This window comes from Canis aureus, chromosome 2 (assembly GCF_053574225.1).
Source record: "Canis aureus isolate CA01 chromosome 2, VMU_Caureus_v.1.0, whole genome shotgun sequence".
Lineage (NCBI taxonomy): Eukaryota > Metazoa > Chordata > Mammalia > Carnivora > Canidae > Canis > Canis aureus.
The window spans coordinates 64,856,789-64,881,386 of record NC_135612.1 but is presented as its reverse complement, the minus strand read 5'-3'; the positions used below and the strand labels follow the sequence as shown (position 1 = coordinate 64,881,386).

General features: G+C 37.4%; 1 long non-coding RNA gene across 1 annotated transcript; it reads right to left on the bottom strand.

Annotated features, from left to right (window-relative positions):
• Nucleotides 1–2,511: 2,511 nt before the first annotated feature.
• Nucleotides 2,512–24,397, bottom strand: LOC144300736 (uncharacterized). Its single transcript, XR_013367529.1, has 2 exons — nt 24,253–24,397; nt 2,512–2,718 (listed from the first exon to the last, which is right to left on the bottom strand). It is a non-coding gene; the product is annotated as an uncharacterized LOC144300736 (long non-coding RNA).
• Between the last annotated feature and the right edge of the window lie 201 nt (nt 24,398–24,598).

Here is a 24,598-nt window from a genome sequence, read left to right as displayed (position 1 = left end):
AAAATCAGAAAAATAGCAATGAGTGAGTTTATGGATCCAATGGATCCTGAACCAGGACTTCATTTACTGTTTCACTGCTCTGTTCCCTACCCTAACAGTGCAACAGTGGCACTTTGGATTCCTAGGTAGTAGTGACTATTCATACCCTATATCCTAAAAACCTTGAAAAATCTGGTTATGTTCCTTTCCCCAGTTTGTAGCTGTAAGCCATTTCTTATTTTTATTGTTGCTCCTATTTGCTTCTTTTGGGCAAAGGATTGGGAAACCATTGTTATGTACATTTGTTGTATTGTTGTAGGATTTTTTGTTTCTTCTTGATCTGGTCTTTCCTTCAGTCAGTGCACTCTGGATCTGAGAATGCCTCTGGTCTGTAAACTGGTCAATCATGACTTTCCACTGGAGGAGCTGACTGTAACTTTCTGATCATCATTTCTGAACTTCTCTGGTTATGTATTTTGCTCATTGTCCATCTGTATTGTACTGTCCCTAAGAATGCGAAGTATTATGAGCCATTTCGAAGATCCTTATAGAGCCTATGCTCCTGGCTGCCATTTCAATCTTGGTGTCCAAATAGATTCACTTTATTTCTGATTGCTACTTCTATTTCTGGTTGGTTACCACCTGGCCTCTTCCATTCCAGGATCTTATCATCCTCATTGCTATTAGGGAGCCCAAGTCCATAGCAGGATCTGCTATCATTAGTCCTGGCCTACAGAAGAAAATTACCCCTCAGTTTTTCACATCTTGTGACTCTCTCACTAGAGCATCCTTCATCATCTTGGTAAACAACGTGTCCTCTGAGCGATCCCAAGAAACATGTCTAGTTGGTACATTTTCTGGTCTCAAACAGTAGGTGTATCTTAGCATCCCCATGTCTCTAAGGATCATAATTCCTTCCTCCATGATTTCTGGAACCCTTCCTTCACATAAGGTGGGGCCTTCTTTGCCAAGTTCCCAATAGTTACTCCAGTGATGTGTTACAACCATCACCTGGAGACTTTGTCAAGATATTAAATGCTGTGTCACAGAGAAGAATACCATATGGAGCTTTCCATTATCCAGCTTTATATTCCTCTGCCTTGATCCAGCATGCTCAGGATACAGTCCCAGTAATATTCTCTGGCCCTGACAGTACATGTTGCCTTGGTCCTACAGTTCCTTTAGCACATAATCTCTTTCTTTGCTTAGCAGGATTTGCATTTCTTTAGTTACATACAGCTGAGAGTTAACTCTAATTATGGATTGGTGGCCAGCAGGAAAGGTGGAAAGAGATTCTGATAGGGGAAAGTACTATACTGTAGAGTACCTGCTTCATTTTAGACTACTGCATGGTTTTCAAGCAAGGGAGGTGTCTATCTTTCAAAAAGGAAGAGTAGACCACTTCTGCAGGCCTAGGAAGTCCAAGGGAATTTGGAAGTCAGTGTTCTCACATACATCTGTCCAGATATCTCCATTCCAAGCCTCAGAGTGCTACTATTTTTGTATCCAATTACTTTTTTATTGGATACTTGCCTAAGCTGATGATTCAGACTTCTCATTGTCTCATTTTAAAATTTTAGTCTCATGCCTGATCTTAAGCAATGTCTGTCTTGTAGCTATCAGAGGTAAAGGTCTTTAAATATTGTCGCAAATACCCTATGGCTCTCACATTTTGTTGTAGATTGTTGATTAATAGATCCAACCCTGTCATTTTCTCTTTTTAGTAAATCAATGTTGCTTAGAAACAGCTACCTGATTCCACAGTTCTTATAATGATTATTTTTTCTATATCTTTTAAGGACCAAAGATGTGTACCAGCTAGTGTACCTCTTTCTAACTCTTTAAGGTAAGAGTTTTCACCATTACAATACTTGAATTATCAGGAATGGTCTACATTACATCTAATACCAGTGATGGGGTCTTCATTGCCATTCACCTTGCAAGTAATCCAGTTTGAGAATCCCATCCTTCGAGCTTCTAAGGAGCATCCCCAACTGAGTTCCAACACTTCTGGTGCCAACTGCCTTAGGCTGGGTCCCCTAGAACCAGATAATTTATTGGGGAAATACTTTCCAGAAAAGGTGAAGTATGGGAAGAAATATAGGGCAGAAAAAATGCCAAGCAGGAGTAGAGTCTCAACTGACAACTAGTTTCAGTTCCATCTTGTAGGGAAGCTCTGGAAAACAGTTTGCACTCCTAAGTTAGCTTTACCTCAAGGCAGTGGACCAGAATTTTTGTACCTATGTGCCAGGCAGTCATTGGCTGTGATCTGCTCCTGAGAAGAAGGGCTGGCTTTGTTGGCTGAGGAAAATTCTATGAAAGATGCAGCACACATGTGACAGGTAAATGTGGAATAGATGGGGAGTTGCAGTTAACGGGGATGTTTTGTTGTTGTTCGTTGTTGTTTTGTTAAGCTAGATGAAATAACAACATATTTGCTGTTGGGGATGACCATGTAAAAAGTGAGAATGTAAAGATAAATGAGAGAGGAGAATTGCTGTAGCTGAGTGCATAAGTGGAGATCGGATCCAGTTTAAAAGTGAATGGGTTTATCTAAGATAGAAGCATGGCATTTTATCCACAATAACAACAGACAGAGAAGAAGTTTTTGTAAGGGCTATCGTCCAGTTTGTTCAGCTCTCCAGGAATGTGTTCCATGAGGTTCCCAAGCAGATGCATCAACTCTGAGTGGTGCTTGTCAGAATGGAAGAAGTCTTCTTGACAGAAGCCATGTTTGGTCTGCATTTAGGGAGGAGTAAGAAACATTATTTAGATAAAGAAGAGATAAGAGTATATATTTTATGGTTCTTTCATCTGAGGAATTTTTATTACTTTCCAAATGAAACCTGCTCCTCTGGAAAATACCCCACAAATATTCTCCTGAATCAAGGGAAACAAAAGAAATCAATATTTAGTCAAGACCTACTACGTGCCAGCATAGCAAGACAAACCCATTCCATTGGGTACAGAATGCTCACTTTCCTACTGGGACTTCTTTCTACTGGAAATCACAACAGTTAAGAGACACAGCCCCATTTTATGACCTGAAGAGCTTTCATCAAGCTACCTACTCAGGAACAAGAGTTCTTTACAATTCTATTAATTCAAATAGTACATTTCCTTCCCCATACACCCCGTCACAGTTCATTGGTTCCTATGTACATCATGTATTAATTGTGCATTTCTTTATTTTGTTGAGGTGATTGTGTCTCTGGTATAATATCTTCTGAAGTCTGCCTTGTTGAGTGTGTGCCATGTTAGTGGTTAACACACTATAAACATCATATTCTCTCATCTTGGACTTCTGGACATTTCACCTAGTCTCATTTCACATAACATGCATATATCCAAAGTTATTGGGATGAAAATGTTGTTGATGATGGTGATGGTGAGGCTGAAGGCTGCCGTGTGTATTCTCAGTGCCTATAATGTGGTAGATATAACAGTAGATCTTTAATTTGTTAATTGGTTGCATGGATGGAGGTGGAATGCATAAATCAATGGATATCACGAAACTAGAATCCTCAGATACTGTTACCCCTCATGTGGATATGCTCTTTTAAATGTAAAGAACCCAAAACCTGTTATTCAGTTATTAACAAAGTGGTCTTGTCTTTCTTTAGTGATTGTGCTGCTGAGTGCTGAATTCCCTGTTTCCTGCCTGGAGAGGGATAATGATGGCATGGAAAAACATGGATTTAGAATTTGAAGACTGATGTTAAAGGATAATTTGTTTTCTTCCTAGCAGTGTTATCTTGGAGGAGTCATTTGCCTCTTTCATTCTTTCTCCACATCTATACAAGCAGAATAATAACATCCTTTATTATACAGGATTTTGGTAGGATTACATGAAATAGTGGGTTAGGAGGTGGTTCATGTGCTAAAAGCAACACTCAAATTTGAGCTGCTAGTGTTCTCTTTGATGTGGGCAATACCAGCTGTCTTCTCTTTGTGAGTTCTTAGGAGCTAAGCTTTTCAGATTTGTTATATTTTCATTTCTGCTGAGAACACATAAAGATAACGTGAATGCTGCTAATGCCCAGGAAAATAAAAAGAATAATGACAATTTTTCACCTCTGTAGAACCAATGGCTTACAAAGTGTGTTTCCCAAACACTGTCAGTCCTCACAACAGGCCCAAGCAGTGAATGTTCAAGTGCCTTCATCATTGCAGTGAGCTGTGCCCCTGAGCATTCCCCTCTGGAAGGAAGGGCTCCATGGGAGTAGGAATAGACCATATAACTGAATTCTCTGTTCAGAAAGTGGAACAGAGGAACAGTTTCCAGGGCTTAGAGGTCTTCTGTCTTGTTGAAACCAACTCAGATGGTTAATTTGAAGTGTGGACTTGACTAGGCCACCAGGTGCCCAGACATATGGTCAAATGTTATTCTATGTGTATCTGTGTAGATATTTCTGGATGAAATCACATTTGAAGTAGTAGACTGAGTAAAGTAGATTGCCCTCCCTAATGTGAGTGGGCCTCAGTCAAAAAACTGAAGACCTGAATAGAGCAAAAAGACAGGGTAAGAGTGAACTCCACCCCCCTGACTGCTTTGAGCTAGGACACTGGCTCTTCTTGAGACTTGAGCCTGCTGGCTTCTGAACTGGAATTTACACGGTTGGCTCTCCTGGTTTTCAGCCTCCAGGTTTTATGGCAATATGGAAGATTAGATGTTAAGTAAAACTCCTGCCATGATAGCACATCTAAAAATGCTGGATAAAGTACTTTAAAGTATTTTATTAATGAATGTTAAGTTTTAGGACAATTTTTTCAGACCTATAAAAAATATTGCAGATAGCAATATTCCAGAGTTCCCATATACTCCATATCCAGTTTCTCCTGTTACTTAACATCTTACACTGGGGGGATCCCTGGGTGGCTCAGCGATTTGGCGCCTGCCTTTGGCCCAGGGCGCAATCCTGGAGTCCCAGGATAAAGTCCCGTGTCGGGCTCCCGGCATGGAGCCTGCTTCTCCCTCTGCCTGTGTCTCTGCCTCTCTCTCTCTCTGTCTCTATTATAAATAAATAAATAAATAAATCTTAAAAAAATAATCGTACATTGATATAGAATATTTGCTACAACTAATTAACCAAATATTGATTACATTATTACTAATTGAAATTCGTACTTTATTCAGACTTCCTTAATTTTTACCTAATATCCTTTTTCTGTTCTAGGGTTCCATCTGAGATACAATATCACATTTAGTTAAGTTTTCTGAGAGCTCCTTTGGTGGTAATAGTTTCTCAGATTTTGTTTTTGGTTACTTTGATGCTTTTGAGGATTATCTGTCAGATATTTTGTAAAATTGCTCCTCAATTACATTTGTCTATTGTTCTTATGTTTAGATTGGGGCAGAAGTTTTGGAAGAAAGTTCATAAAGGTACAATGCCATTTTCATGAAACCCTGTCAAGGATACACACTAACAATATGACTTTGCCACAGCATGACTTTATTATTTGAAGTTGACTTGATTAACCTAGAAAACGTAGCATTTTCAGGTTTCTCCACTTCAACTCCTTCATCTTCTTTTTCTATACTCTGCCATTTGGGAGAAAGTCACTATATCCAGCTCACATTCTCCAATGAGTCATTTCCTTTTCTTGAAGACTGATGTTAGAAACCAAGATCCATATGCTTAGGTGTGTTTATTGCTATTGCAGTGTTGTTACTTTTAGGTCTTCTCAGCTGACAAAACAGGGGAACCTATGCATGTATATTAATTAATGTATACACAGGTATCTATAAATATTTCTCTATTTGACCATATGTATAAATATTAAGCCAAATATGCATTCCTACTGATGAGCCCAACTGTAATCTATTATCATAGGATTAATTCTAGCATTTCCCCTGGCATATCTGTAACCTTCCACCCCAACAGTGAGAAACTACCATTTGCTGTCCATTTATTTAATTGTTTAATTTATAAACAATTTAATTTTGCTTATATATAATTTACATTGGCTTTAGTTTTATGGACTCTACTCATTTCCACATTACTCAGGTGAGTACCTGTTCTTCTAATCCCTTCAAATACAGCTAGATTGCCATATTCTGCGTTCCATCCTGGGATTCCTCTGAGGACTTAAAGAGTTTTTCTTTGTGCACGTTAAGATGAATTCTTGCATAACAGAGTTCAATAGATGCCTATATAATGTATTCACAGTATCATACTGTATCATACTTAATAGCTTTACCTCCCTAGAAAATATCTGCTTTACCCATTCAACTCCCTCTTCTTTCCTTTGAAACTCATGGCAATCACTGATCTTTTACTGTGTCTATAATTTTTTTAGAATGTCATAAAAGTGGAATCATAAGCCTTTATACATTAATTTCTTTCACTTAGTAATATGCATTTAAGATTAATCCAGGGACAGCCTGGGTAGCTCAGCAGTTTAGCGCCGCCTTCAGCCCAGGGCCTGATCCTAGAGACCCAGGATCGAGTCCACGTCGGGCTCCCTGCATGGAGCCTGCTTCTCCCTCTGCCTGTGTCTCTGCCTCTCTCTCTCTGTATATCTCATGAATAAATAAATACAATCTTTTAAAAAAAGATTTTCATGGAATTATCACTCTTTTGTATTGCTGAATAATTTTTATTGTACTAATGTACCAGAGTTTCCTTATCCATTTATCCATTGAAAGGTATCTTGATTGTTCCCAGTTTGTGGCAATCATGAAAAAGTTGCCATATATATTCATATGCATGTTTTGTGTGGACATAACTTTTCAAATACGTTGGGTAAATACCTAGGAGTGCAATTGTCAGATTATATTTAGCTTTGTAAGAAACTGCCAAACCATCTTCCAAGTGGCAATATAATTTTGCATTTTCATGAACAATGAGAGTTTCTACTGATGAGAATATTCACCAAAAATTGGTATTGTCAGTTAAAAAAATTTTTTTTAGGTATTCTAATAAGTGTGTGGTGGTATCTTATCTCACTTTGTAATTTCCTTATAATAAATTGTGTTAGTCCATTTGGGCTGCTATGATAAATATACCATACACTGGGGGCTTACTTATTTCTCACAGTCCTAGAGGCTGGGAAGTCCAAGATCAAGGCTCCGGCATATATGCTATATGTTGGCAAATTGAACTCCAATAAAAAAATAAAAATAAAAAATAAATAAATAAAAAGACTCTGGCAGATTCAGTGTCTGGTGAGAATACACTTTCTGGCTCAGACATGGCCATCTTCTCTCTGTGTCTTCACATAGCAGAAGTGGCAAGGGAGCTCTCTGAGTTCTCTTTTATAAAGGCACTAATCCTATTCAAGAGGGCTCTATGAATGACCTAATCACCTTCCAAAGATACCACCTCTTTAAACTATCATAATGGGGACTAGATTTCAACATATGGATTTGGGGGGAACACAAATATTCAGTTTACAGCACAAACTATTTAAGCAGCTTTTTATGTGCTTATTTGTCATCTATGTATCTTCTTTGATGAGCTGTCTGCTCATATTCTTTGCCTATTTTATTTGGCTTTTGGTTTTCTTATTGTTGAGTCTTAACTTTTTAAATGCATGATAAACTTGGAGGAAGGAAGAAAGGAAGTTCTGAAAATTCTGAAATGTCAAGAAAATATAATTCCATGGGTAAGCAAATTCTGGAACCAGTGTTTTCTCTGGGGATTTTTGTCAGTACCTGGAAGTATTAATGTGTAATGCAATCAATGGAGAATGGAAGAGAAAGGCTAGAGCCTAAATAATGGGTGGTCGTATGGAAGATTAATCCCCAGCCCAGCCATCAAACAGAAGTTGCAACAAATGAAAAAAGAAAAAAAGTCTAACCAACCAAATAAAAAAGCAAAACAAAGCAAAAAAAAAAAAAAAAACTTGCTTTGCAGAGGAAGTAGCAAAAATAATTTGTTTTTCCAAGTGTCTGGATGGATGTATGAGGATGGGGAGGGGTAAGAATGAGCAGAGGTAGAATAAAGTCTCTGCTAAGAATTCTAATAATAACTCAAATTCTTATAAGTATGGGCAAGAATTCACATTATCTGAGTGGCTATACTAACCAAAATCTCCAGATGAAAAGTCATTTAATTCTCAGTCATATTTTCTATCCTTTAAAAACATCTCCCTGACTGTGTATTAACTGTAACTTCCTCATATCTACCTTCTAATTCACATATTCTTACTCTGGATTGAAAGAGTCTCCATTAACCTGGTACAGGCAAATTCCAATTATTTCTGGTTGAAAAGACTTTAAACTCAGACATCAAATAATAATCAGACGTAAAATTCCATGGAAGATGAGCTCACACACACACACACACACACACACACAGATACAACACATACACACACATCACCTAAAGCACAAACAAAAGAAGCTGTCTTAAACGAGTCAGCAGATAGAAAAAAATGTGGAGCCAGATCCTCAAACTAGAATTTTCAGATATAAAATACAAGATAAACATGTTCAAATGTTAAAAATCTGAGTATTAAAAATATGGTAAAAATATAAGAATGTATTATATAATACTTTCATACATATTGAAACATATATAATTAATTCATCATAATTGGAGAAAACATATACAATATCTAGAATTTAAAAAGTAAAAGCTAATATTAAAACTCAGTGGAAAGATTAATGTAGATTAGATATAGCAAAACAGAATAAGTAAGCTGGAAGATAGATATGAGGAAATTACATAGGATGCATCTCAGAGACAAGAGAAGGAAAATATGAATGAAAATAATAGAATATAAGGAATTAGAAAGTTGAACATAAGTCTACTGGGAGTTCCAGAAAGAGATGAAGGAGAGAAGAGGGAGAATTTACATAAAAATATAAATGGAATATTACTCAGCCATCAGAAAAGACAAATATCCACCATTTGCTTCAACGTGGATGGACCTGGAGGGTAGGTATTATGCTGTATTATGCTGAGTGAAATAAGTCAATCAGAGAAGGACAATCATCATATGGTTTTACTCATATAGGGAATATAAGAAATCATGAAAGGGATTGAAAGGGTAAGGAGAGGACCTGAGGGGGAAAAATTAGAGAGGGAGACAAACCATGAGAGACTCCTAACTCTGGGAAACAAATGGTTGTTGGGAGGATGGGGTAAATAGATGACGGGCATTGAGGAGGCCACTTGATGGGAAGAGCACTGAGTGTTATACTATATGTTGGCAAATTGAATTTAAATTAAAAAAAAGTATAAATAAATAAATAAATAAATAAATAAATAAATAAAAAAAAATAAAAATTATATAATGTCTAAGAATTTCTAGTACTAATAAGCCATTTCTTATGAGGCCCAATAACCTCCAGCCAAGATACATAAAATGTAAGCTATACCTAGACACATAGTGAATTAAAGATTAGTAAAAACAGAGATCTTAAAATCAGTAAGTGATAAAAGATAAAAATGTGTAAAGAAACTAAAATTAGGCTGGAAACTGATTTCTCAATAGTAACAAAGGAAATTGGAGGACTGGTAAAAGTTTCTTCAAAGTGCCAAGAGAAAATAGCTTCCAAATTATGATTTGATGCAAGCATAATTATCTTTTTTAAAAATAACTTTGGAATGAAAGTATATCAGACAAACAAAATCTGAGTCAATTAATTTCCATTAAGCTTTCACTAAAGAAATTTCTAAAGAAACGCACTTCAGACAGTTGAAAAATAATCCTAGAAGATCTGATATGAAAGATGAAAAGTGAATAAAGATAATGGTAAGCCTGTGGGTAAATCTAAACATACATTGAGTATAAAAAGGCAATATCAACAGTGTCTAACATATGGCAATAGAAAATTAATTAATTAATTAATTAATTTTAAAAGATTTTTATTTATTTATTCATGAGAAATACACAGAGAGAGAGAGGCAGAGACACAGGCAGAGGGAGAAGCAGGCTTCATGCAGGGAGCCTGATGTGGGACTCGATCCGGGTTTCCAGGATCATGTCCTGGGCCGAAGGCAGGCGCTAAACCGCTGAGCCACCCAGGGATCCCAGAAAATTTAAAGTAGAAAGAAAATTCTGAATATTTATATGTATAAATCAGAGGGGTATTTGAAGCTAAACTCATTAAAAAGACATGTTGATGAAGAGGAAGATAAAAATATTAAGTATCTCTTGATTTTGACAAGCTTAGTATGCATTTTAAAATTTCTAGGAAAACCTACAAAAGAATAGAAATAGAGCATATAATTTCCAAGTAGTAAAAGGAGAAAAAATGGAAGTGTGTGTGGATGAGGGAGAGAAATTCAATTAATTCAGCAGGTGAAAAGGAGGGGAAAAAACAGTAAGAAATGATAAATAGGATAAATAAATAGAATAAATAAAAAAGCATACTCAAAGAAAATTGAAAAGATTCTCATTAAGTTCAATAAAAGACCAGGGTGGTCCTTGAAACTTCTCTTATTCAACCTTTTTCTAGAAGCCATGCTCATATAGTCAGGCAAAAATTGCGAGTTTAAAGATTTGACAAGAAAGGCAACCTAGGGAATGGGAGAAGATATTTGCAAATGACATATCAGATTAAGGGCTAGTATCCAAGATCTATTAAGAATTTATCAAACTCTACACTCAGAAAACCAAATAATCCAGTCAAGAAATGGGCAAAAGATATGAGCAGACAGTTCTCCAAAGAAGACATATAAATGACCAACAGAAACATGAAAAAATGCTCCACATCACTTGTCATCATGGAAATATAAATCAAAACCACAATGAAAAACTTTACACCAGTTAGAATGGCTAAAAATAACAAATACAGTTAACAATAAATGTTGGCAAGGATGTGGAGAAAGGGAAACCATCTTGCACTGTTTTGGGGAATTCAAGCTGGTGCAGCCACTCTGGAAAATTGTGTGGAAGTTCCTTAAGAAGTTAAAAATAAAGCTACTACCCTATGACCCAGCACTTGCACTACTGGGTATTTCACTGATATAGTGAAACAAAGAGACTCCTGCACCCCAATGTTCATAGCAGCAATGTCCACAATAGCCAAACTATGAAATGAGCTGAGATGTCCTTTGACAGATGAAAGGATAAAAAAGATATATATCTCACATATATATATCAGATATATATAAACCAAAACCAGATAAAGACATTACAAAAAAAGAGAATTACAGGCTTATATCTCTGATAAACATAGATGCAAAAATCCTCAACAAAATATTAGCAAACTGGATCCAACAATACATTAAAAAAATCATTCACCACAGTTTCTGGGATACAAATGTGGTTCAATATTCATAAATCAATGAACATTATACATCACATTAGCAAGAGAAAGGATAAAATCATATGATCATTTCCATAGATGCAGAAAAAGCACTTGACAAAGCACAACATCCATTCATGATAAAAAAGAAACCCTCAACAGGGATGCCTGAGTGACTCAGTGGTTGAGTGTCTGCCTTCGGCTCAGGGTGTGATCCCGGAGTCCTAGGATCGAGTCCCACATCAGGCTCCCTACATGGACCCTGCTTCTCCCTTTGCCTATGTCTCTGTCTTTCTCTCTTTGTGTGTCTCTCATGAATAAATAAATAACATCTTAAAAAAAAAACCCAAAACCAAAACCAAAACAAACAAAAACCCTCAACAAAGTAGGTTTAGAGGAAAGATATCTGAACATAATAAAGGCCATACATGAAAAACCCATAGTTAATATCCTCCTCAATAGTGAAAGACTGAGAATTCCCCCCTAATATCAGAAACAAGACAAAGATGTGCACTACCATCATTTTATTCAACATAGTACTGCAAGCCCTAGCCACAGAAACCCAACAACAACAACAACAAAAGTCATCGAAATTAGAAGAAAGCAGTAAAACTTTCACTATTTGCAGATGACATACTATTTATATATAGAGAATTCTAAAGATACCACCAAAAATATACTAGAATTGATAAATGAATGCAGTAAGGTTACAGCATACAAAATCAATATACAAAAATCCATTGTATTTCTAAACACTAATAATGAAGCACCAGAAAGATAAATTAAGGAAACAATCCCATTTACAATTGTACCAAAAATAATAAAATACTTAGAAATAAACTTAACTAGGGAGGTGAAAGATCTGTACTCTGAAAACTATAAAACATTGTTGAAAGAAATTGAAGATAACATAAACAAATGGAAAGATATTCCATATCCATGGATTGGGAGAACAAATATTGTTAAAATGTCTGCACTACCCAAAGCAATCTACAGATTTAATGTAATCCTTATCAAAATACCAACAGCATTCTTCACAGAACTGGAAGAAATAATGCTAAAATTTGTATGAAACCACAAAAGATCCTGAATAGACAAAGCAATCTTGAAAAAGAACAAAACAAGAGGTATTACAATCTCATATTTCAGGATATACTACAAAGCTTGGGCACATGGGTGGCTCAGTGAAGCTTTTGGTTCAGATCATAATTGGAGTCCTACGATGGAGCCCCACATTGGGCTCCCTGCTCAGCAGGGAGTCTACTTCTCCCTCTCCCTCTGTTCTTACCCCCTGCTTGTGCCCACTCTCTCTCAAATAAATAAATAAATAAATAAATAAATAAATAAATAAAATCTTAAAAAAAGATATACCACAAAGCTGTAGTAATCAAAACAGTATGATACTGGCACAAAAATAGACACATAGATCAATAGAACAGAACAGAGAGCCCAGAAATAAACCCATGATTACATGGTCAATTAATCTTTGATAAAGGAGGCAAGAATATGCAATGGGGAAAAAAAAACAGCCTCTTCAGCAAATTGTGTTGGGAAAACTGGGGAGCTACATGCAAAAGAATGAAACTGGATGACTTTCTCATGCCCTACATAAAAATAAACTCAGTATGGATTAAGGACCTAAATGTGACACCTGAAACCATAAAAATCCTAGAAAGGAGCACCGGCAGTAATTTCTCTGACTTAGCCATAGCAACATTTTTCTAGATATGTCTCCTCAGTCAAAAGAAACAAAAGCAAAAATAATCTATTGGAAGTAATCAAAATAAAATTTTCTACACAGCAAAAGAAACAACCAACAAAACTAAAAGACAACTTACTGAATAGAAGAAGATATTTGCAAATGTCGTATCTGATAAAAAGTTTTTATCCAAAATGTGTAAAGAACTTATACAACTCAACACCCAAAATACAAATAATCTAATTAAAAAATGAGCAGAAGATATGAACAGATATTTCTCCAAAGAAGGTATATAGATGGCCAACAGACACATGAGAAGATGCTCCACATTACTCATCATCAGAGAAATGCAAAGCAAAATCACAACGCGATATCACCTCATACCTGTCAAAATGCTTAGAATCAGAAAGACAAGAAAGAAATATATGTTGGCTAGGAAGCGGAGAAAAAAAGAACACTTGTGTGCTGTTAGTAGGAATGCAAATTGGTGTAACTGCCGTGGGAAATAGTATGGAGTTTCTTATAAAAATTAAAAATAGGATTGCGGTATGATCCAGTAATTCCACTACTGGTTATTTACCCAAAGAATACAAAAACACTAATTCAAAAAGATAATATGGGGCAGCCCAGGTGGCTCAGCAGTTTAGCGCCGCCTTCTGCCCAGGGGAGGATCCTGGAGTCCTGGGATTGAGTCCCACGTTGGGGTCCCTGCATGGAGCCTCTTCTCCCTCTGCCTGTATCTCTGCCTCTCTCTCTCTTTCTCTCTCTCTTAAATAAATAAATAAATAAATAAATAAATAAATAAATAATAAGCACTCCTATGTTTACTGCAGCATTATTTATAATAGCCCTTGAAACAGCTCAAGTGTCCATTGATAGATGTATGAATAAAGAAGTTGGAATATTTTTATTTATTTACTTTTGGTTTTTGTTTTTATCTTTATTTGAAAGAGAGAGAGAGAGAGGAAGAGAGAGAATGAGAGAGCACAAGCAGGGAAGGGGCAGAAGAGGGAGAGAGAGAAATTCTTAAGGAGGCTCCATGCTCAGTGCAAAACCTGATGTGGGGCTTGATCTCACAACCCTGAGATCATGACCTGAGCCAAAACTGAGTCGGATACTTAACCAACTGAGCCACCCAGGCACCCCTACATATAACTGAATATTACTCAGCCATAAAAAATAATGAAATTTTGCCAATTGCAACAACATCGATGGATCTAGAGAGTAAAATCCTAAGTGAAATGGAGACAAATACTATATGATTTAACCCCTATGTGGATTTTAAGAAACAAAACAAAACAAAAGAAAAAAGAGATAAACCAAAAAATAGATTATTAACTATAGAAAACAGGGATCCCTGGGTGGCGCAGCGGTTTGGCGCCTGCCTTTGGCCCAGGGCGCGATCCTGGAGACCCGGGATCGAATCCCACATCGGGCTCCCGGTGCATGGAGCCTGCTTCTCCCTCTGCCTGTGTCTCTACCTCTCTCTCTCTCTCTGTGACTATCATAAATAAATAAAATAAAATAAAATAAAAATAAAAATAGAAAACAAACTGATGGGTACCAGAGGGGAGGAAGGAGAGGGGATGGGTGAAATTGATGAAGGGGATTAAAAATACACTTATGAGGAGCACTGAGTAATGTATAGAATTGCTGAATCACCACACTGTACCCCTGAAGCTAATATAACATTGCAAGTTAACTATACTGGAATTGAAAAAAAATTGACAATGACATGCACATAATTTTTGGTAACAAATAAAAAATCTATTGGGAGACATTAAGAAGACTTTAATAAATAGACATAATATGTATATGTGTAGAAAATATTCATGTTGTAAAGATGTTAATTCTTCCTAATCTGATCAATAGATTCAATGCAGTTCCAAGCTATATCTTAACAAACTTTCCTGTGGAACATGATAAAAAAAAATTCTAAAATGCTCATGAGAGTGCATTCGTAGGATTCTGGGAAGCAGTAGCCAAGATGGAGTTAGAGGTGTAAGAGGTTTTTTGGGGTATGATGCCTGTGAAAGATAAAGAGAAGAGGGAGCAGCAGTGGGCAGGCAAAGCCTTCATACTGCTACGTCGATCTAACCCCTGTAAAAAGAAGAGAGAAAGAAAGGAGAATGAAGCAGGAGGAGTGTCAGTGGGCAGTGCAGCTGTGGGGATAGTTCCACTAGACCAGTGGGGAGCTTGGGTGAATGATTGCTCATAGAAGAGTCCTACTCTGGCCAGATATGGTGAACCTTTGCTCAACCACCACTAGGCTCAGTTATCATCTGAGACCTGTCTGTGGAGTGCATGGATTCAGGTTTAAGCTGAAGCAGATATTGAAGGCACCTACAGCTGGAGACTGTTGGCTGACTGCACTCCCCATGGCAGGTTCTCTTTTGGAAGGGAGGTCTAAGTAGTGTGCTTTTATGGTTGCCACAAAAGGAAAAGTGCTAAAACTGATCAAGATACTTGCCCTCCCAATTTACACATTCAATGCAATCCCTATCAAAATACCATGGACTTTCTTCAGAGAGTTGGAACATATAATCTTAAGATTTGTGTGGAATCAGAAAAGACCCTGAATAGCCAGGGGAATATTGAAAAAGAAAACCAGAGCTGGGGGCATCACAATGCCAGATTTCAGGTTGTACTACAAAGCTGTGATCATCAAGACAGTGTGGTACTGGCACAAAAAACAGACACATAGATCAGTGGAACAGAACAGAGAACCCAGAAATGAACCCTCAACTCTATGGTCAACTAATATTCGACAAAGAGGAAAGACTATCCACTGGAAAAAGGACAGTTTCTTCAATAAATGGTGCTGGGAAAATTGGACAGCCACATGCAGAAGAATGAAACTAGACCACTCTCTTACACCATACACAAAGATAAACTCAAAATGGAGGAAAGATCTAAATGTGAGACAAGAATCCATCAAAATCCTAGAGGAGAACACAGGCAACAGCCTTTTTGAACTTGGCCACAGTAACTTCTTGCAAGATACATCTATGAAGGCAAGGGAAACAAAAGCAAAAATGAATTATTGGGACTTAATCAAAATAAAAAGCTTCTGCACAGCAAAAGAAACAGTCAACAAAACTAAAAAACAACCTACAAAATGGGAGAAGACATTTGAAAATGACGGATCAGATAAAGGGCTAGTATCCAAGATCTATAAAGAACTTATTAAGCTCAACAGCAAAGAAACAAACAATCCAATCATGAAATGGGCAAAAGACACGAACAGAAATTTCACCAAAGAAGACATAGACATAGCCGACAAGCACATGAGAAAATATGCTCCGCATCACTGGCCATCAGGGAAATACAAATCAAAACCACAATGAGATACCAACTCACCCCAGTGAGAATGGGGAAAATTAACAAGACAGGAAACAACAAATGTTGGAGAGGATGCGGAGAAAAGGGAACCCTCTTACACTGTTGGTGGGAATGTGAATTGGTGCAGCAGTCACTCTGGAAAACTGTGTGGAGGTTCCTCAAAGAGTTGAAAATAGACCTGCCATACGACCCAGCAATTGCACTGTTGGGGATTTACTCCAAAGATACAGATGCAGTGAAACGGCAGGACACCTGCACCCCGATGTTTCTAGCAGCAATGTCCACAATAGCTGAACTGTGAAAGGAGCCTCGGTGTCCATCAAAAGATGAATGGATAAAGAAGATGTGGTCTATGTATATAATGAAATATTATTCAGCCATTAGAAATGATAAATACCCACCATTTGCTTCAATGTGGATAGAACTGGAGAGTATTATGCTGAGTGAAGTAAATCAATCGGAGAAGGACAAACATTATATGGTCTCATTCATTTGGGGAATATAAAAAAATAGTGAAAGGGAATAAAGGGGAAAGGAGAGAAAATGAGTGGGAAATATCAGAGAGGGTGACCGCACATGAGAGACTCCTAACTCTCGGAAACAAACAAGGGGTAGTGGAAAGGGAGGTGGGCGGGAGGTTGGGGTGACTGGGTGATGGGCACTGAGGGGGACACTTGGGATGAGCACTGGGTGTTATGCTGTATGTTGGCAAATCGAACTCCAATAAAAAAAATACAAAAAAAAGATACTTGCGCTTCTTGACATCAAGACTGTATTATACTAAAGCTATATTAATTAAGGTATCGTGATTTTGATTTAAGAATAGTTAGGCAGGTGAATGAAAAAACAGAGTTCAGCATCAGATCTACACACATTCAGAAACCTGTTTGATGACTGCGCTGGCCCTGCAGATCACTGGAAAAAGAATGGAAGATTCTATAAATGGTGCCAAGACAATTCTTTATCTAGATGGTAAGAAATGAAAATGGATCCTCACTCTATCTCAGACACAAAATCAATTCCAGATGGATTGACTATTAATGTGAATAGCAAAACTTTAAAACTTTTAGAAGAAAATGTGAGAGAATTCCTTTATGATCTTGAGATAGGAAGAATTTCTTAAGATACAAAAAAAGCATATACCATAAAGGGAAATATTGATAAATTCATCCACACTAATATTGACAACTTTGGTTCATCTAAATACATTATAAGCAGAGTAAAAATGTAACCCATAAACCAAGAGAAGATATTTTAATACCTATAATCTACAGATTACTGTTACGTACAATATGCTTTAAAAAAAAAACTCTTGAGAATTAAGAAGTGAAAAGCCAAATGATCCTAATGGATAAATGAACTAACGACATGAATAAGAATTTCACAAAAGGGAAACATATTTGGTCAATAAACACAGGAATGGTGCTTGATCTCCTTAGTAATGAAAGAAATGCTAATTAAAATATGAGATAAAATTTCACAAGTATACTGGAAAGCAAAAACCTTGACAAGGCTGTTGGCAAGAATGTAGAATAATGGGAAGTCTTATGCTCTGCAGGTGAAAGCATACATTGACATTATCACTTTGAAAATCAGTTTGAGATTATCTAGTAAAGTCAAAGATGCCCGGATTCTGTGACCCTTAGTTCTGCTCCTAAGTAAATATCCTGTGGCAGTGGCCTTCAAACTGGGAGCATGTATTTCCTGGAACGTCATAAAGATTTCCAGGGGGTTTGCAAACACTGGTGATTTTAAATGAATTAATTTTTATACTGTCAGTATCTATCTATACTCTTTACTAAAATTGTTCTGACAATATGTTTTGGATAAAAAACATCATGTTGGTTCCCCTTTTCCTAACTCCCCTTTTACAATCACCCTTGTCTTGTTGTTATGAATGAAAACCTCTCGCCAATCTTCTCTTACTCTGATGTATCACTCTGGAATATAAAGACCCTTGAAAGTGGGGGCACCACTGAGGTAATGCAAGATATTATTACCTTGAAGCCTCCTTCAATCAAGATTCCATATTCCTGTGGTAGAGCTTTGTGATTTTTCTGATCCAGTAAATTTTTCTAAGAGCAAAGTATTGTATTAGAAATGGAATAGTTTGGCTCCTATTAGGATGTCCTGAATCCAACATGAGTGGTGACAATTTTCATTTAATGACCTTACTTCTTGAAATCTGTGACTGCTATCCAAAATACATCAGCCCTGTGAATATCAAAAAATGGAAGCACCTTATTTCATCCGGGTAACAAATTTAGAGCAAGGTTCTATCTCAATCACTTATCTATCCATCCATCCATCTGTCCATACGTTTATCAATCTTAAGTTATATTATAAAAGTAAAATGTTTGTCAGGGCTTCATAGTAACACATTAATTTAGGATTGAAATCAGATTTTCTTCTGACACAAAGTAAGTCTGGCCTAGCTGACTGATTAAAACTAAAGACTAGTTTGCTTGTTCAGTTATAAACTGGATATTTTCCTTAGATTGTTTGAGTTATATTCTTACTTCCAAGATTTAGATGAAAGTGTTTTAAGAGACCTTGATAAGATAAAAAGCATCTTATAAAAAATTATTTGAGCAAAATTTGATGAAAATATACAGTATTTATTTTTCCTCAACCCTTTCCAACCACATTAGGTTAAACAAGGTTATTCTAAGTGAAGAAATTATATATATGATGAATAGTTATTTGACAAATCTTTCTTGATTAGCTATATGATGAAGCCTTTTGGTTATATTTCTGAGAAACTGAAAAAAATAATACTAAATGACTGAACAGGGTTTTGTTGTTGTTTTTGTGTTTTGTGTGTGTGTGTGTGTGTGTGTTTTTACAAGTCAAAGAGTTTGCAATTCTTTACTTTCAACCAAGTTGACAAAGGATCCAATTAAGTTGTCAGCTGATGGATCATTAAAAATAATGTTTAAAAATGCTAGGTTACCAAGTGACTTTTTGCATAAAACTTGAAAGAATTCAAGAAATTGGGAGACTTTTCTGTAATAATATTCCTTCCATTTTCAGCTTTAATATCAATGGGAATACTTCTGTGTCTTGAAATTGTCCAGAATGTCCAGAAAAGTGGCAGCAATTGCAGGAATCTCTGTTAGTGGATGCCCATTTTGTCAGCCTGATCTGGGGAGTCTGGGCTAGGAGATACCTAGAGACACAGGAACTCATCTTCTGTCTTAGTTTCCCTGAAACAAGGTTGCCTGTTATTTCCTCATCCGGCTTCATTCTCTCCTTTACATCCCCTCTGTGTCTCACTACTGCAGGAGGTAAAAGCTCATTTGAGAACAGGAACGTGTGGAACAAAATGCCAACTACAACGTCTTCCTATTTGAATTGGCCTCATCAGCAAGTTTCACCATATTTACAGCATGACAAATATCATAGTCTTTGCAACTATTTAAGCCTCTATTGAAAAATTTTGCTTATTTTATTTCTAGATATTTATTTAAAACTATTGAGGGGATATTTATCTTTTCAAGTTTTTATCAGATGGGCAAAAATAAAAATTTGAGGAGCATTGCTTTAGGGAAATTCTTGCACATATGTAATAGGGCTCATATATAGGAATCTCTTTTGTTCCTAAAAGCAAAATCCTAGAAATAATCAAATGCCCATTTAAAATAGGGTTAAATAATCTATAATACCTTCAAACAATGGAATACCATACAGCAATAATATTTAAGAAATGAGAGTTATATTTATCTTCATGGTTTTCAAAGCTGAGTGAAAAGAACAAGTTACAAAAGAATATATCACTATGAGTTTTGTAAGACAAAGTTCAAACCCCAGCATGACCGAGTACTGTATTGTTTAGGGTTTATCATGCCAAAATCTCACACACACACACACAAAGCCCAAGGGAATGATAAACATAAAATTTAGGATAGTAGTTTCTTATGGAGGTGGTGAAGAGGTTGAAGCAGCCCATTAGTCTTGTGTGGGGACTTCAGAGGCACTGTGATGTTCTAGCTTCAATTTGTTAAACTTCAAGGTAGATAATGGGTCATTATTATTATTAAAATTATAAATATGTATTGTATTTTTATGTTTAAACAATTCTCCAGTATACATTATAAACATTTTTAGAAGAAAGGGGAAAGGAAACTAAAGAGTATCTTAGGCTCAACACTACTGTCAAGGGATAAAAGTAGAAGGCAAAATGAATAAGAAGGAGCTGAAAACTCCTCCAGACTGTGACCTCTTATTTTCTTGTTGGGGTCTTTTCTTGTCCCCATCCCTACTCAGAAACTTCCAGGCAGCTGGGATATTGGATTCATGAGGGTAGCAATGTTCTTGTTCTGCATGGTTTTCTGTCTTGACACAAGACATTTTCTGGTGGCTGGAACATGAAGCAAAGTCATGATTAGCAAGAGGGTCTGGCAGGAAGTGGGGAACTGAAGTGCTTATCAGATTTCCAACTGATAATTAAGGCAGACACAGTGGTGGTTAGGTTTCAGGGGGCTTGCAAGGGCAAAAGACTCCCCCCAAACTTCTCGGATTCCAAGACTATGACAGCAAGAGGAATTTTAGATGCCACCAGCCTGCAGGCCTGGGTTCCCTGACACATAGTCTGCCTTGTTTAGAGTCCACTCAGGACCTTGCTTGTTAGTGTGCACCCTAGAATTTTGAAGCAAGCTGACCACTTTATTTACTATGTCCCCAGGTCCATCTTCCTCAGTGCCTTGGGCTCATTCCTTTTGCTTCTAGAAATTTTGTTTTTGTTTTTGTTTCTTTAGTGGATCTATAAGCTTGAAATTGTTGGCTTTTCTTACTGTGCCTACTCCTTGGACTTGGAAACTGATGTCTGAGTAAGAGACACCCTAGTTTAACCTCAGCCCAGCCTAAAAATAGGACTTATATGGTCTCTGGTCTCATTCCAGCTCTTTCTACACTTGAGGGCTCCGGCTAGGAACTCAAGGCTGGTGCCAACTTATTACAGTGTCCTGAAGGGACTCTGCATGCTGATTCTGAAGAGCACTGAGAAAGCAAGGATTGGCAATAAATCCACACTGTGCAATGTTCTCCTCATGATGCCTAAAGAGTCTAATGTGAGGATAGCTAAGGGCTTTGATGGAACCTGAGCAAAGAACATTGAACTGAGTCATACTCAGTGAAAAGGGAATGCAGGCCTACAATATTTTCTCCAGTATTCCCCTAAGTGATGTTCATGGAACATTATTCCTTCCAATATGCCATGCAGAGAAAATACAAAACACTGAACATCTGATCCTCTACTTGGAAAGTCATAATGGCTCTGAGAAGTCTTGCAATAAAGATCATTTAACTCTGTGTTTGCCAAACATAAAAGATCATGAAAACTCTTCCTGTCTTTCTCTCTTCCTCCCTTCATTCTTCTTCCCCTTCCTCCTCTCCTTCCTCTCTGCCTTTCTTTATTTCTCCTCATGCTCTGAAGGCTTGGATTTGTTTAGAATATACTTTGGGTAACGCAGCTTTATAAACACGGACCAATCCACAATTGCAAGTGAGAGATGGGTCTCATAGCCATTGTATGCTGACCAGCAGCTGACCTTGACCTCCTGGTGCACTTAAGGAGGCACAAATCAACAAGCTCTGTGACATCACTGAAAAAAGCATGTTAGAAGGTCACTCTGACAGATGTTCTACATTATTAGTTGAGTTGGATGAACTCATTATGCCTAATGAGAATGAATTTGTCATTTTATTGACATAAATTTACCAGTAAAAATGTAGATCTAAATAATAGAATGGTCCCTTTGCACATAGTTTTAGAATCTTTCACCATATTTCCATGATAAATTACTTAATTGGCAACTTCTGTCATTCTGGTGACATTTTGCCTACTGATCACATAACTAGTTCTCGGTTATTGATGCTTTACAATTGAATATAAGGTAGACATTCCAAAACATTGCACAGTGTTTAAATCATTTATATGTAATCTTAGAGAGTGTTCATTCTTTCAATAAACATTAGAAACATACTGAGATCATAGTTCCATGTTAAGTCAGAGAAATGGAGAACAGAACAAAACCAATTTCACTTCCTTAACAGAAATTTTGAAAAGAGTGAGCCTCCTGCATGCAAAGTGGAGCCATAGGGCCTTTTCCTATTCCTCGGGCATTTATTCGGTCGACATTATTATCTTCATTTTGTAAACGTGGAACCTAAGACTAGGAGACATTCAACTTTTCCAGGATCATTTACACTGTGAGGTTAAATCTGAGAGAAAAATACAAGATACTTGATACAGGCTGCATACTTAAGCAAGAAGGTTTTATACTACTTGAATCAGCAAACTTTACAAATAATGGTGATGCCCAAATGATGACTTGAGCTAAGCAAGTACTGCTCAAACCTCCCTGTCAACTGATTTATGAGTCTTTGACAATTCCCACCACCTCAGCAGTGCTGTGATTTAAGGATTTTGTGATTTTGGCCAAATATTCTTTGTAGCCAAATTTGGGCTCTTTTTGGCAGTCAAGAGCAGCGGTTTCCTATCTTTTAAAAAAAGCAGTACTTAACCCTTCTTCTGCTGAAGTAGGGCACAGATGTCTGATACATAACAGCTCTGGGAGGAACCTCTAGGCCCCTTCTCTTTAGCCTCTCCTTGGCCTTGGCAGTGGTGGTTCCAGCATATCAATATAGAAGGAGAGTAGAACCATTACTCTGGTTTTAAAAGGTAACAGCGGGTGTCTGGGTGGCTCAGTGGTTGAGCGTCTGCCTTTGGCTCAGGTCATGATCCCGGGGTTCTGGGATGGAGTTCTGAATCGGGCTCCCCATGGGGAGCCTGCTTCTCCCTCTACTTATGTCTGTGTCTCTCATAAATAAATTTTAAAAAAATCTTAAAAAAAATTAAAAGGTACCAGCGACCTGGCTACGATTAAATAGCAAGGTTTTATTAGATATAACATTATTATTATTATTGTAGGTTATATGTTATAATTGTAAATACTATCTATTATATTACAAGTTATAGATTATTATGATTATTAGTATTATAGGCCTTTATTAGATACAGGTTATTTTATAGATTTTATTAGACACAGGATTTTATTAGACTATAGGTTATTGTGTTTGAGGTAACTGGTTAGCATATGGGCTGATTAAAGTTTCCTTCACCCAGGTACCCACATGGTGCCACCTTTATCATGGAGACCCTTTGCAAAACCCCATACAGCCTGGCAAGCAGTTTGAACAGTGTTGGTCTAGGCTTAAAGCCTAGCTCTCAGCTTTTAAAGACCTGCACCTTGTGACCTTGGCAAGCCTCTCCCTCTCCCTGGACACATTTTCCGCAGGCACAAGAGGATTCAGCATTTTGCCCGCAGGCTGTCCCCAGGATTTTCTGAAGATTAATGAAATCAAGTCCACAAAGCCTTCTCTGTTCCTTGGAGAACAGGGAGACGGAGGGAAGAGAAGAGAAAAGATGAAATTATCAGGTCTGGCCACACTAGGGTAACATTCTTGAATCTAGCCTATCTGTTTGCTTATTTACAAAAGGACTCAGAGGCTCCCTCTGCTTCCCCCTGCACCATGAAAGAATTTGAAAGTGATTGACAGTTTTGTCTTCCTTCTGGCAGCTCTCATATTTTCCTACACCAAACCTGACAGTGATCTGTGGGACGCGAACATGGAGGCCAAGCAAGTGCAATCATGTGACCAACAGCTAAGCTTCCATCCTTGACACAGGCTTACGCAGTGATCCGGCCTGAGACAGGGATTGGTGAATTACTGTAAAGAGAAAGCCTCTTCTAAATGCTCAGACTCTCTGGCTCTCACTGCAGGCTTGAAGGATTTGACTGTGAATACTTCTGGAATCCTCCCTTCCTTGTTCTTGATTAACTATTGAGAGGACAATCTACATCTCTGGGAGAAGTGACCCTCACTCTGCTCTAAGCAAGAAAAATGAGATATGAGGCATTGCCCTATAATACTGGTGGAATTCATTCATTCATTCATGTATCAGGCTTTGTGTAAGGCAATGGAGAAGCAGAGATTAAACAATGAAATCAGTACCATGGTTCCTTACCTAGACTGTAGAGGTCTATGAACGCCGGATCTTGTAATCAAAATGCATGCCTATGCTAATGTGCATTTATCCAGGAGAGAACATATAGCTTTGATCAGGTTCTCAAAAGTTTAAGAGCTGCTAACTCATGGGAAAGATCAGTTGTAAAGGCTTTTGTCATAAAGGGTAGAATGTATGAGTCTATTCTGTGTTGGTGGGGGTGGTGGTGGTGGGATGTGCTGGTGAAAATATCAATCTCAGGGGGGCAGCCAAAGATAGTCAGTATGACAGCAGCCAGATGCGACCAGCAGCGATTTCTCCTGGGGTGCTAATCTGGTGCCTGGTAATAGTTAGGTGAACACAAACA